Source organism: Phasianus colchicus, chromosome 2 (genome assembly GCF_987193195.1).
Source record: "Phasianus colchicus chromosome 2, bPhaCol1.hap1.1, whole genome shotgun sequence".
NCBI lineage: Eukaryota > Metazoa > Chordata > Aves > Galliformes > Phasianidae > Phasianus > Phasianus colchicus.
This window is the reverse complement of record NC_143437.1, coordinates 99,798,803-99,811,454: the sequence shown is the minus strand read 5'-3', so window position 1 is coordinate 99,811,454 and position 12,652 is coordinate 99,798,803. Positions and strand designations below refer to the sequence as shown.

General features: G+C 37.3%; 1 long non-coding RNA gene across 1 annotated transcript; it reads right to left on the bottom strand.

The window, feature by feature from the left end:
- Positions 1–4,055: 4,055 nt before the first annotated feature.
- LOC149919212 (uncharacterized) lies at positions 4,056–7,688 on the bottom strand. The gene is made up of 2 exons (XR_016464541.1): positions 6,571–7,688; positions 4,056–4,203 (listed from the first exon to the last, which is right to left on the bottom strand). It is a non-coding gene; the product is annotated as an uncharacterized LOC149919212 (long non-coding RNA).
- Positions 7,689–12,652: the final 4,964 nt, after the last annotated feature.

Here is a 12,652-nt window from a genome sequence, read left to right as displayed (position 1 = left end):
TGGGAAATGAGGGGTTTACTTGAGATATTTATCTTAATTTGGGCTCAGAACCAAATCACACTTTCTGTTATGAGTGCTGTGGTATTGCTGCTTACACGAGCTCTTTTCAGTGCAATTCATTGTGCATAATGTCATATTCTTGACTACAAAAATGCGCAGAGCCTGAGCTGTGTGAAAAGCTCATATTTCCAGGAGGTATGAGTTTGAATTCCTCCAGGATGTCGTGGCAACTGAGCTTAAGCCTCCTGTGTCTCTCATGAATGCTCCTGATGCAATGATGTTATTATTTAAAAAAAAAGACAAAATTCTATCTTTTTCTAGTTTTTCTCTGGGTTTTGTTTTTTGTTATATTTTAGGAGCCCCCATTTGTGTTAAATATGCTCTAAAGAGGACATTTCCAAGCAGCACTGCAGCAGAGCAAAGGAACATCAATCTGTGAATCAGCACTGGGTAAGATAGAGGACTTACTCAGAGTTCTGCATTTCTAGGTGTGTGCAGAAGAAGAACAGTAAGTAACAAAAAAAGGGAGATGTTTTCTATGTTCGATCTCTGTTTAGGATAGGCCACAGCTGACAGTGTTTGACAAAACATTTTTAATTAAATACCATTTATTTTGAATGCAAAATGCTCTAGAGGTAACACCATTCCACCATTAATTTATCTGGTCATAAAAATGACTTTTGTCTCTAGAACTATCAGTCTTTCATATTTGTCTTGTAATGCCATTAACGTAACAGGCCAGCACTGAAATACTATTACTCTATTATTTACATTTCATTGCTTGTTGTGACCTTGCAGGTTATTTGTCACAACAATTAGCCATTATAAATGTACATTTCATTTATTTATTTATTTTTAGTAATTGTACCTCTTGCTTAGTTAGTCACCAGTGTTTCTACTGAGGCACGAGGGCTGAGTCAGAGGACTTACTCATCCCATTCAGAAACAGTGAGGCAGTTGCAGAACTAAATTTTGTGGATGCTAATTCTCATACAAGCAATGAATCCTTGTATGTTTTATGATTATCTTGATTTCTTAGGCAGTGGCGATGTGCTGCACGACACGATGGGCACACACAGAATCATTGCCTGTATCAAATAGTAGACAAGCACATAGGAATGAGGTTTAAAATGTCTATGTGACAGAGTAATATTTGTTAGGATTTGGCAAACTTTGCAATAGAAGAAACTTTTTATTACAAGGGGTTCAAAAGGAAAGTCTATCTTACTGCCATCCATCATTATTTCTGAGAGCAGAGTACAGCATGGAAGAAGTCAGGAGCAAAAGAGGTAACAAGAAACTAAAAGCTGCAGGGCTGCGTGCATTAACTGGGGAGCAAAATGGGTCAGAGAAAAAAGAGCAGGAGAAGTTCTGTAGAGAAAGGCAGCAGATGCAGTGGGATGCTAAATGAAGTTGTTAGAAGGATTACAGCAAATAGGTCAAAGGATTATTCTTAAGGGTGGGAAATGTCTGAATTCTGAGAGATGAAAAGCGTTTCATTCTTTAATTGTGATATGTGTGTCTTCACGTTATGCTCCTTCAGTAAGTTACAACAATTTAGCCCTCTGATTTTGCCTTATAACATAGGAATCCATGCATAAACTTTTATTATGAAATTGGTAGCAAGCAAGATATCATGGATATTAAAGGAATTACTTCAAATGACAACTCTTGATCATTAAATATGTTTCCCTTTCAGGACTAAATACATTTCTAGTTCTGAATGCTCTGGTTTCAGACAAACACACTTGCTTTTGTTTCTAAAATGATATTCTGGAAGCCGTAATCAAAATCAAGATACAAAGACCTCCAAATGATCACCAAAGACAAGGTAAAGTGACCTATCTTTCTAGAACGGCTGTGCTTAATGAGTGTACAATACAACATTTCCTGTCTGGACAGGATTCAAAATTAAACATCATTAAATCTTCATACATAGTAGATATGGCAGTATCTCTATAAACATCTTTTTAAAGGAGGAAGTCCTTGCTTTTGCTTTTGTCCTTGGAGGTAAAGGAAGGTGGCAATTCTGTCAACTTGTACGTGTGGATAAAGAGAATTCAAAGGCTTAAAACAAAAGGAAAATTCCTAAACATGCTCTGCTGTCTTTTTCAGATCACATTCGTTATGATTCATGTTCCTATCCTTCATTTTTTCATACTGTACTCTTGGGACAGCAGGAAAATTGCAAAGGGATAAATAAGTATTACATTGTCAAAAAGGTGAAAGGCCTATCTATCATATCCTATTTTTTTTTGATCAGATAATTTGTCGAGAAGGTGCAGAGTAGTAAATATTCTAGGTAGATAGGTTGTTTCATTTTTTAAATAATTACTATTATTTAAAGGAATACCTGGGTCCCTCTGGCCCAACCCCAGCTCCACAGGGACACCCAATGCAGGGCACCCAGCACCACATGCAGGTGGCTGTTGGAGATCTCCAAGGAGACCCCACAGCTGCTGGGCAGCTTGTGCCAGTGCTCCATCACACACACAGCACAGAAGTGCTTATCAATGTTTGCATGGAAGCCCCTGTGTTCTAATTTGGGTGTTTTGCCTTCTGCCCTGGAAGATAAGATATGCACTGTATTTTGTTTTGTTTTTGTATTTTGGTTTGTTTGTTTGTTTTTATAATTGAATCTAAATGTCAGTTTGTCTGAAAGAAAGGACCATGCTAATGTGCAGTATAATTAGGTGAACGTTGAATAAGGTCCTCCAGAAGCAGACACAAAAAAGCAGCACTTCTGTTAAACCTCTCTTTCCAAGAACTTCTTGGACCCTTTTCAAATTCCAGAATATAAGAAAAGACATTTCTCACATCAGAAAGTCAGGCAAAACTTGCAACAAAGTTAATATATATGTAGGTGGCAGATTTTATTTTTTTTTCTGTTTCATCTCCTGGTTTCTGTTCCAAGATTCCTTCAGAAGTTTAGGGGATAAATACTGTACAGAGAAGCAATTTTGGATGTCAGAGAGCATCCATTGGCATGGATCAGTCATCCACTGGGATTTTATTTTCACCATCGGCAAAGATCCTGAGATTGATTTGGACCCAGAAGTCACACGTGTATAAATGAAATTAAATGGTGACCTGGATGGTGAATTGAGAATAAGCATTGATGCTGGGAATCTATTTTCTGTATGTTCCAGTAATGGTTACGTGATAAAGCCAGTGCAGTACTTCAAAAGCCAAAATAATATGCATAGAAAACATATATACCTACACTGTTAGGATAAAAATTGAGTGCCAAAACCAACCATATTGCCCCATTTGAATTATTTAAACAAATATTTGAAATAGCGCCACAGCACACCTGAATAATGTTTATGTCTAATAATAAAGAAAGTTCTATCTGCTGTAAATATATGTAAAATAGGAATCTCAAGTATAAAGTTGTGTTCCTATCACACATTTTAATCCATAATTACAAAGAGAAAATATCTGTGCAATCAACAAGAATGATGAGCTCTCAATTAGCTTACTTTTCTCTGTGGAAAGTAAAGTCATATTGCACTGGTGAAGGAAAAGAGAAACTTACCTTCCTCTACTGTACATACTTGCCATAGGTGATACGTGTATTTTCATAGTGCCATAAATATCACCTCAAACATTTTTTCACATTGCTTATTGGACTCCGTGGAAAATAGTCTTTAAAAATCTTAATTAAAAAAGAGTCTTATTCTGAACTGTGGTGGAATAAAGGTGTGGGGAAAAGAGACAAAATCATTTTTCATTCAGAAGTAACATCAGTTCACCTTAGAAACTCTGAGTAGTTTTTCTTACATCTCCAAAAGTGTTCCAGAAACCAAAATATCAATAATGGGGAGGTTTTTATGTTGTAAGCTGCAATTACAGTTTTGCTTTGTGTTTGTGAAAATTGTCCCAACGAGGAGAGTGAGAAAAAGGTCGCAGACTGGTAAAAAGTTTCAGTTCCAATAAATCATTTTTTTCTGTGGGAAAAAAAAAAAAAAAAAAAAAAAAAAGTTTTTACAAAACTGCTTTGAAATGCTGTGTATCTTAAAATGCAAGAATAACCACATAATTTACTTACGCACTTTGATATGTGTTTGTTCCATGATGTGGATCCATGTAATCATAACAATCTCTTCCAGCATTTGAAGATCAAAAGGCAATTGAACTTTGCTGAGCTCTTGGTGAAATCGCTTAAATTAGTGCAGGCTTTAATTTGGTCCTTTCTATCTGCTGCAATTTGATAGTTCACACAAAAAATAAAATGTTACATTTGGCATTTAAAATTTATCTTATAACAATAGAACTAACTTAGTGTGTGAGAACTGATTGTCTCAAAAAGTTTACAGGAATTAATGAGCTCGGCTGTTCTCTTATGCTGCTGCAACCCAGAAATCATGGAGCTGTTGCTGGCTTATGACCAGTGAGAGTGGAAAATAAAACCGTGGTGAATGTCTACAAAGAGAAAATGGAAGGAAACAAGAATAGAGCTGCTTGGGTAAACGATTGTTTACAAGGATGGATAGTGATGGGATAAGGGAGAATGGTTTTAAACTGAGACAGGGGAGGTTTAGGTTAGATATTAGGAGGAATTTTTTCACTCAGAGGGTGGTGACACACTGGAACAGGCTGCCCAAGGAGGCTGTGGATGCCCCATCCCTGGAGGCATTCAACGGCAAGCTGGATGTGGCTCTGGGCAGCCTGGTCTGGTGGTTGGTGACCCTGCACATAGCAGGGGGGTTGAAACTAGATGATCATTGTGGTCCTTTTCAACCCAGGCCATTCTATGATTCTATGATTGGGTATGCATTATTGCTCTGTATTTTGCAGAAGGAGTCAGAATCACAACCCCTCTCTTTGGGAATTTATTGTCTGGTAGGACAGAATGGGGAAAGAGTAATCCAGATAAATGAATGGTGCTGATGCATCCTGGCACACTACAAACTGGGAACTGAAAAACTTCATTTTATGGTTTTCTCAAACAGTATGTATTTGCTACTTCCTGAAAGTCATGCATGTCCTATTAGAAATCAAGGTAAATGATAAATTGATGTCGAAGTTGAAAAGACGTGTTTTAACAATAAGCTTTTTTAATTCATGAAGGATTATTATTTTCTGCTCTACTACTGCTTACAGTTTTTGAGATCTCTCCTAAACTAACGGAAAAAGATGTCAAATCAATCCTACTTTTTAAGTTATATTCTATGAGCACTGTTAACTTCTCTAGTTATTGCACTGTTGGAGTGCATTCCTCCATAGGGGCAGGTGACAGTTCTGCACTAAGTAGCCTTTTCTTACTCTGGTACCTCAGTCCATACTCACCAAGTATTTGTGTTTACAGAAACTCCACCCAGAACTGAAATGTTGACCATTTTACATTCAGAAATAAAAACCAAAATCCTTTATTATTCATATGTGAGAACATGGTGATCCTGTCTTGACACATACAAATTTGCAAGAACTCTTCCAGTTTAACACTGGGGAAGGCACTGAGAAAGTTAGAAGTCTGCAAGAGATGGATTTCCTTGGGCCTTTTACTGAAGGACAGTGTTGTCTTATTCTTCTCTTCTCTTCTCTTCTCTTCTCTTCTCTTCTCTTCTCTTCTCTTCTCTTCTCTTCTCTTCTCTTCTCTTCTCTTCTCTTCTCTTCTCTTCTCTTCTCTTCTCTTCTCTTCTCTTCTCTTTTCTCTTTTTTGTTATTATTTAAATTAGTGCTTAGGAAGACTTTTAAAGAACACATATCTCCAGTGTCTGACATCCAGATGCTAAGCATGTACAAATTCATTTTGTCTCCTTTTTTTGCAGTCTATTTTTCTCTTCCCTCTTCCATCTCCCCTTACCATTTTCTTTGTAATGTAGCACAGTGAATAGGGTGAATCAAGTTAACCTGCCAGCATTATCTATGATTCTGTTTATTTCTTGGAAATTGCTTTCCTCTCTCTGTGCTATCTGCATAGGAAGCTCTCAGCTTGTTCTGGCTATTCTTTAATATTATTTATTTGTTTATTTATTTATTTATTTATATTCTATTTTTCAGTTATAAGGCTTGAAAATGCAAGAGATGATAGGACGTTCTTTTTGTACATCTATGTATTATATATATATATTTGAAGGGGTCATCATTTATCTGTGAATTTTTGCAAAAATTATATTGCAGTTGATCATAGCAAGAATCTCTTAGTATTTTAAATATTTTTCAGATTCAGAGAAAGAATTAAAAAAAACATAGAATATCCTGAACTGAAAGGAACCCATAGGGGATCATTGAGTCCAACTCCTGGTTCCACACAGGACCAGCCAGAAATCAGACCACAGTGGAAGATATTTATATCTGGCTAACAAAATTTATTTTCTATCCATCTTTTCCCATTTAACAATGAAATCAATAGCATGATTTTTATCTCTACTAAGGACATACACTGGTTCCAACATTAGTATTTTGAAATTTGAGTAATTTTTTAATTCTCGTAAAGCAGCCTGCAAAAAAAATCCACATTTACTGTAAGAGTTTGTTGGTCTTCTGTTGGTTTTCTGATACTATTAATGCAGGAGAATGCCTCAGGAATCTCACTGTTGGGCTTTCAGTTGCTTATCACCTCACCTGAAAAATCTTTGATTTCTTTCAGTTCAAGGAGAAGAAGCCTCACAGAGAGCTGATAGAGACGTCAGAACTGTTGTCCAGGCAGTTGCCAGTCATCTATTGTAAACACAATATATATGAATGAAGCTGTTATTGATAAGCAATTAATGTGCATAGCTGGCAGCTGGTTTCTTCCATTTAAATAATTCCGTGGTTTTTTTTTCCTTGAAAACACTGTCTGTATTTGTGGAAGGCTTGAGATTTGCAAGTACCAGAAAATGAAATCCTCTGTTTATCCATTGGGTGTACAGAGTTGCCCAGGACAGCTCTGACCCCATGAACTGGATGTCACGTGCCGCATCCATTTCCTGGAAGACCTCTTAAAACATGAATCCCTTTGCATGCAGTTGCAGGTAAAAGTGCTGATAATTAATTATTGTCATGTTCCTGCATTGTGCCTAAACGGAGTCCAAACGTGCTTTTTAAAATTATATTTACTATTATTCACCATTTCCCAGGCAATTCAGAGGTCTGGCTTAGACTTGCGTCATTAATGGGAAGGGGGTCTGAGTCAGAATTGCAGGGTATCACTGCAGCACACTGACAAAGTAACACGTTTGAAGTGGATTAATCAGTATACTACAGATGTTCTGCATCACTCTGAAAATACAAAGATAACACAAAACCTACTTTGCTTCTCCTGCTGCTTGTATGTATGAACGAAAACTTGCAGATGAGAAATCAGAAATATGAAGTCGGTGCCTTACAACAGGGTACGTAACATGGGTATGTGCTGCAGGCTATGGTCTGCCCCTAAGGACAGAGGAAGAAATTGAGAAATAAATGTGTTTTCTTTTATTACAAGAGTGCAGCTGAGCTCCAGGTTGAAGATGTAGGTCTTGTGTCACGGCCTTGCAAGTATCAAAAGCCAAACACCTAGATATTTGGTTCTGAAATTACATCTCGAGGACTGTATGTTTTGATTTAGTTACTAAAATATTGTGAATGGTAACACAAGATAGAAAAAATAAACTCCTCCATCACTTAAGTTTTATTTGGAGAAATTCAGATTTGGAATAATACACGCATTTCTAGCAGAAGTTGTCTGTAAATCACAACCAGAACCATATGCTGTCTTAGATTATCTCTCACCACAATATAAGTTGTTGTGTTTGTTGTTTATTTTTTTTATTTTTTTTTACTTTTTTTTCTGGAAGCGTTTAAAAGACTAATAGTGCTTCTATCACTGAAGTGCTGCTGCTTCTCAAACATGAATATCTTTGATCTCATATTTTACAAAACTCCCTCATGCTGTCATTTAAAACAGAAAGTTGAAAAATAGCTGTGTGGGGTTTTTTTTTGTTTTGTTTTGTTTTTTGGTTTTTTGGTTTTTTTTGTGGTTAATTTAGGCTGTATGCTATAATTTCTCATATCCAGTATGCTATTAATCACCAAAAAAAACCCAAAAAAACCCCAAAAGAACTCATTAAAAATTTTAGGGAATGCTTAATATCAGAATCCAAAACCACATCTATGTTATTAATGTTATCAATGTACATCAATATTATATTTTGTTCCAGCTATATGTAAAAAGAATATAATCTATTTTCAGATGTATCGTGTTCTACACAAGTCTTACCCAGAATCTGAGTAATGTGCTCAGTCTTAAATAACATTGCTAGTTAAGACAGACTGAACTCAAATTTATTTGCGTTTCACTTCAGACTCATTTTGTTGTAAGAAATCTTCCTGCTCTGTGATGAGTCCAGGTCTCAAGCCTGTTCTGAACAAGAGGCATGTTTTGAGGTGTTTAAGAGGAGGTTCCAAAAGGAGGATGTGAAAGAGAAATAACCAGCTAGCTAGTGGCTGAATGGCGAGAGAGAAGCTGTGTCTGTACTGGGAAGTTAAACAAGCGTGGGATCATTCCGCAGCGTGGAATCCCCTAGAGATAGGGGTTTCTGCCTGAACACTGCACACTGGAAACGCTGCCTGGCTTCTACTGGCTTCTGAGCAGTGCCCAGGAGCTGTTCAGGAGTAATAGCTATTCTAGGCCAAAACTGTCAGGGAGCATCCTAACAGTTCAACAGCACAGATGGCTGCCGTGCCACTGACACTGCCGCCCTCACTGTTAGTGTAGATTGACCTGTGGTTCTGTACAAGTCTACTCTGCAGCAGGCAAATAACTTTGTACATTGTCAGGGTAGCACTGACTGGTGGGATAGAACACGGTGAGGGACATGAGAAGCTTAGCACAATGGTTCTCAATTAAGATGGCCTGGATCACCTCTGCATTTTAGCAAAAGTTAAACCTATGGCACTCTTAATGCACCATCTCTGGAGATGCACAAGGTCAGGCTGGATGGGGCTCTCAGCACCTGATGGAGATGTAGGTATCCATGCTCATTGCAGGGGAGATGGAATAGATGACTTTAAGAGTCCCTTCCCATCTCAAAGATTCTATGGCATCACATGGAACAGTAGGATTTTGTGGCAGCAGGAGGTTAAGCAGTTTCCTTTTATCTAACACCAACACATGATTTTTTTCTAGATTAAGTAACAACTGTCAGTGTTCACTAATCCAGTGCTGCAGCTCTGTGTTAGAGCAGAGCATCCTGAAGTGACCCAAGCTGCAGTTCCATGTGACTGCCTTTCCACACCAATAACACTCAGAGTTTATACATGTACTCAGAGTGTGAGACTGAGAATACTTGATCTTTTTTTTTTTTTTTTTTTTTTTTCCCGTAAGCTTGAAAACTGTATTTCTTCCTGTGGTTTGTTATAGCTAATTGAAAATGTGTGTCCATCCAGGTCTGGTCAATTTAAGAGAGAGATTCAACATCCCTCCAGACATTTCTGGTCACACCATTTCTTATCCTCTCCCTTCTCCTCTTCAGTACAACTTGTTTTGAAACACATCTGAGATTAAGCTGCTGAAAGAAAGCAACTCCCATTGAAACAGGAGCAATTTTTGGATTAACATAAAACAAAAATAAACTTTAATTGCTAAGTATAAATGTAGCTCAATAAAAGAAAAAGAAAAATATAAAATATAAAAGAAAAAAAGAGATTCGCTAAAGCTGAGAATGTATTTCTTCTTTTCAATCTGAGAAAAAATAAAATCAACAAAACATCTAAGGTGAATTAATATTTTTCATATGAATTGCAAAATTCATGTGAACCTTTCATTACATTTCAGTTTGATTGTCAACCTAGCTCCAATCTGAGCTTGATCTTACACCATAGATTGATGTAATTCAAAAGGAAATACTATTTCCAGAGTTTACTTCTATTCTCCATGAATATAAATAAAAATATTGTAGTTAGGGAAACTTACGGGCAGGTTTGTCTGCTGTATTGACATCAGTGTACAAAGTCTCACCTGTATGTGTAGAAATGAACAAAAGGGGCAACACAAAAGAGCTACAAGAATCATGCTAATCTCTTTACTCATCTCCTTTGAAACACTGGATTAACAAGGATTAACACTGATTTTGTGAATGAATGAAAGAATCCATCCGTGCAGAGGAAGCTTTCAGGAAGATGTGACACTTGAAACAGTTTATGATGAGCTACTCCAGGGCACCAAAGCAGATATTTAAGGTTCCACTTTCACAAAAATATTCCTGAGCTATATACAAAAATCTGCAATTCTAAACCGGTAAAAGAATCTGACATAGAGTTCAAGAGCATGTAATTCAATTATTGCAGCAACGACCCTTCTTCCAAGTAACCTTAAAATAAAATAAAATGTGAAAGCATACGTTTGCAGAACAACACAAAATGCCAGATGAGATTTCTGACAACGTTTTGTTAATTTAATTGTTTAGACTGGTCTGAAACACAAGGGAAACTAAAATATTTTGTATCTACTGCAGCACTGTGTCCCTGCTCATGGACTATTTCTATGTGACATGTTGCCTTAGACATTGATTTTAGTTTCTGAATTCCTCAAAGCATGAGACACGTTTATCTTCAGTGTTATCCTTTGTTGTGGCATTAGTGATACTTATAGAAAACTAACTTTACTGTCAAGAAAACTATTCTGAGTGCAGCAGTTCCTCAAAGCTTATGAATGTCCTGGAAAGCAAGAAAAGATCTATAATAAAAGAACATAACAAGTGTGGAGCATAGAAATGTGAGCTCAGTTATGACTCATCTCTAAATAGGATCATCAAAACATGATAGTATCCAAGTACGTTTCCCCTAGTTAGCATTTATCACTGAGTTCTTTGAATACATGTTTTTCATCTGCATTGCTATTATTTTAATAGCAGCCTCTAATTTGGGCTGACATTTCACTGTCCTTATTTCACAATTTATTCTGACCTCAGCCAAGCTACTGAACATAGGAGGAAGATGTTGGGGTTCAATTTTTGTCAAAAAATAGTGTGCACATGTTTACTTTTCCATGGCAACTAACCCATTTGAAGTCTGTCTTCATTTACAGAATTAGTGTCCTATTGAACTCTGCAAATAAGGGCAGTGTCCAGCATAAATGCCCAGAATCCCTTTAGCAATCCACTTAAGAACAGGGGAGCTGCAATGCCAATAAACAGACCATGCCAGACTTTGAGCAGTCTGTGCTTACGTCTACTAAAAGACCTGGGATGTAGGGGAGCATCATTAGAGAGTGGGGTTGGCTCAGCTTGGAGAAGGGAAAACTGGTGCAGCATTTGTCTTTCTTGCCCACAGCTACTGATATCCAAGAGATAATTCTGTGCTACTAGGACTTATAAGTAGCATAGTTGGGAAGAGAATAAGTAGAAAGAGCATTGCTTGTATTTCAGTTTCACACCCTACGTCCCATATTGAAGTAATAGGAAACTAAGGGAAACAGTTCTATATGTTTTTAACACATAAGTTTCTGAAGCAGGGAAATTCCTTCTTGTGTGGGATGAGAAAAATAACGCAGTTGGACAAACGGGTCCATTTCACTGTCGTAATTGGAAATTAAGTCAACCAGGATCAAAAAAAAAAAAAAAGAGTAACAGAATTTCTTGATCTAGAACGATGAAAATTTTGCACTTCCGAAGAAAGGATCAAAATAAACAAAAGCAGTAAATATGGCTGTGTTTTTCATTACATGGCTTTTGTTACACAAAACAGTGTAACTATGAAAGGTCTAAATTTTTGCCATTCAAGTGGGTGGAAGGCAGTAAAAACCAGGAGGATTAGGTAAAGTGGAAATGGTGATGGTAAATTGGTTGTTTGCAGTTCTGCCTTTCACTATTGAAATGAGCTGCAGCAGTTTAAACACCTTATGGATAAATGGCTACAAAGAGGGTTCAGAGGTTAAATTAAACAGCTTAAAATTCTGAAAAGTATAACTACTTAACTACAATAAAAACGTGGTGTGTGATACGTGTTCCTTAGATCAGGGGTGATGATTTCCCCTTCTACCAGTGTGTCATAATGCATCATCCCACCTGGCAATCCCTTGAGAAACAGTTGTGCTGAAAAGCTGCATTAAAATGATGATGTTCTTGTTTATTTCTGATGACATTTGACTGGAGAAGTTTTTATATGTAGGCTGCTCTGAAACTAACACCTTCTATTTATTTCCATGGAAACTGCAACAGATAGGAAGAGCACAATAACACTATTTGATAGAACAAATTCTAAGCTACAAAACACTATTTTTCAACCTTAGTCACCACCATTATATGATTCCCGTGGATAAGCTGATTATTTTCTGGTGTGACAGCTGTGCATGGCCTTCCAGAATGTGGCTTGTCTTTGACATCACTGTTATCTCTGTGGAAACGCACCACCCACCACCTCACTGTGCTCACATCCACTGTTTGGTCACCATAAATGTTCAGCAAGCATCAGTGGAGGAATTCAACTCCACACCTTTGCTCCACACACACTTCCATGTCAGACTCCATGCTGTCAGATTGCCCCTCTGCTGCCATCTGTCACTCGGCAACAAAATGTAATGGGATATCAGTGGGAAGGTTCAGCCTCTGCTGTGATATCACCAATGTCCACCTCTGACACTGTGGGCCAACACAATAAAGTAGGAGGCAATTACCTTTGGAGCAATGCTCGTATATTTCTATGTTAGCATGCAATTTGTGTTGGTAAGTTTGATGCTAAAATA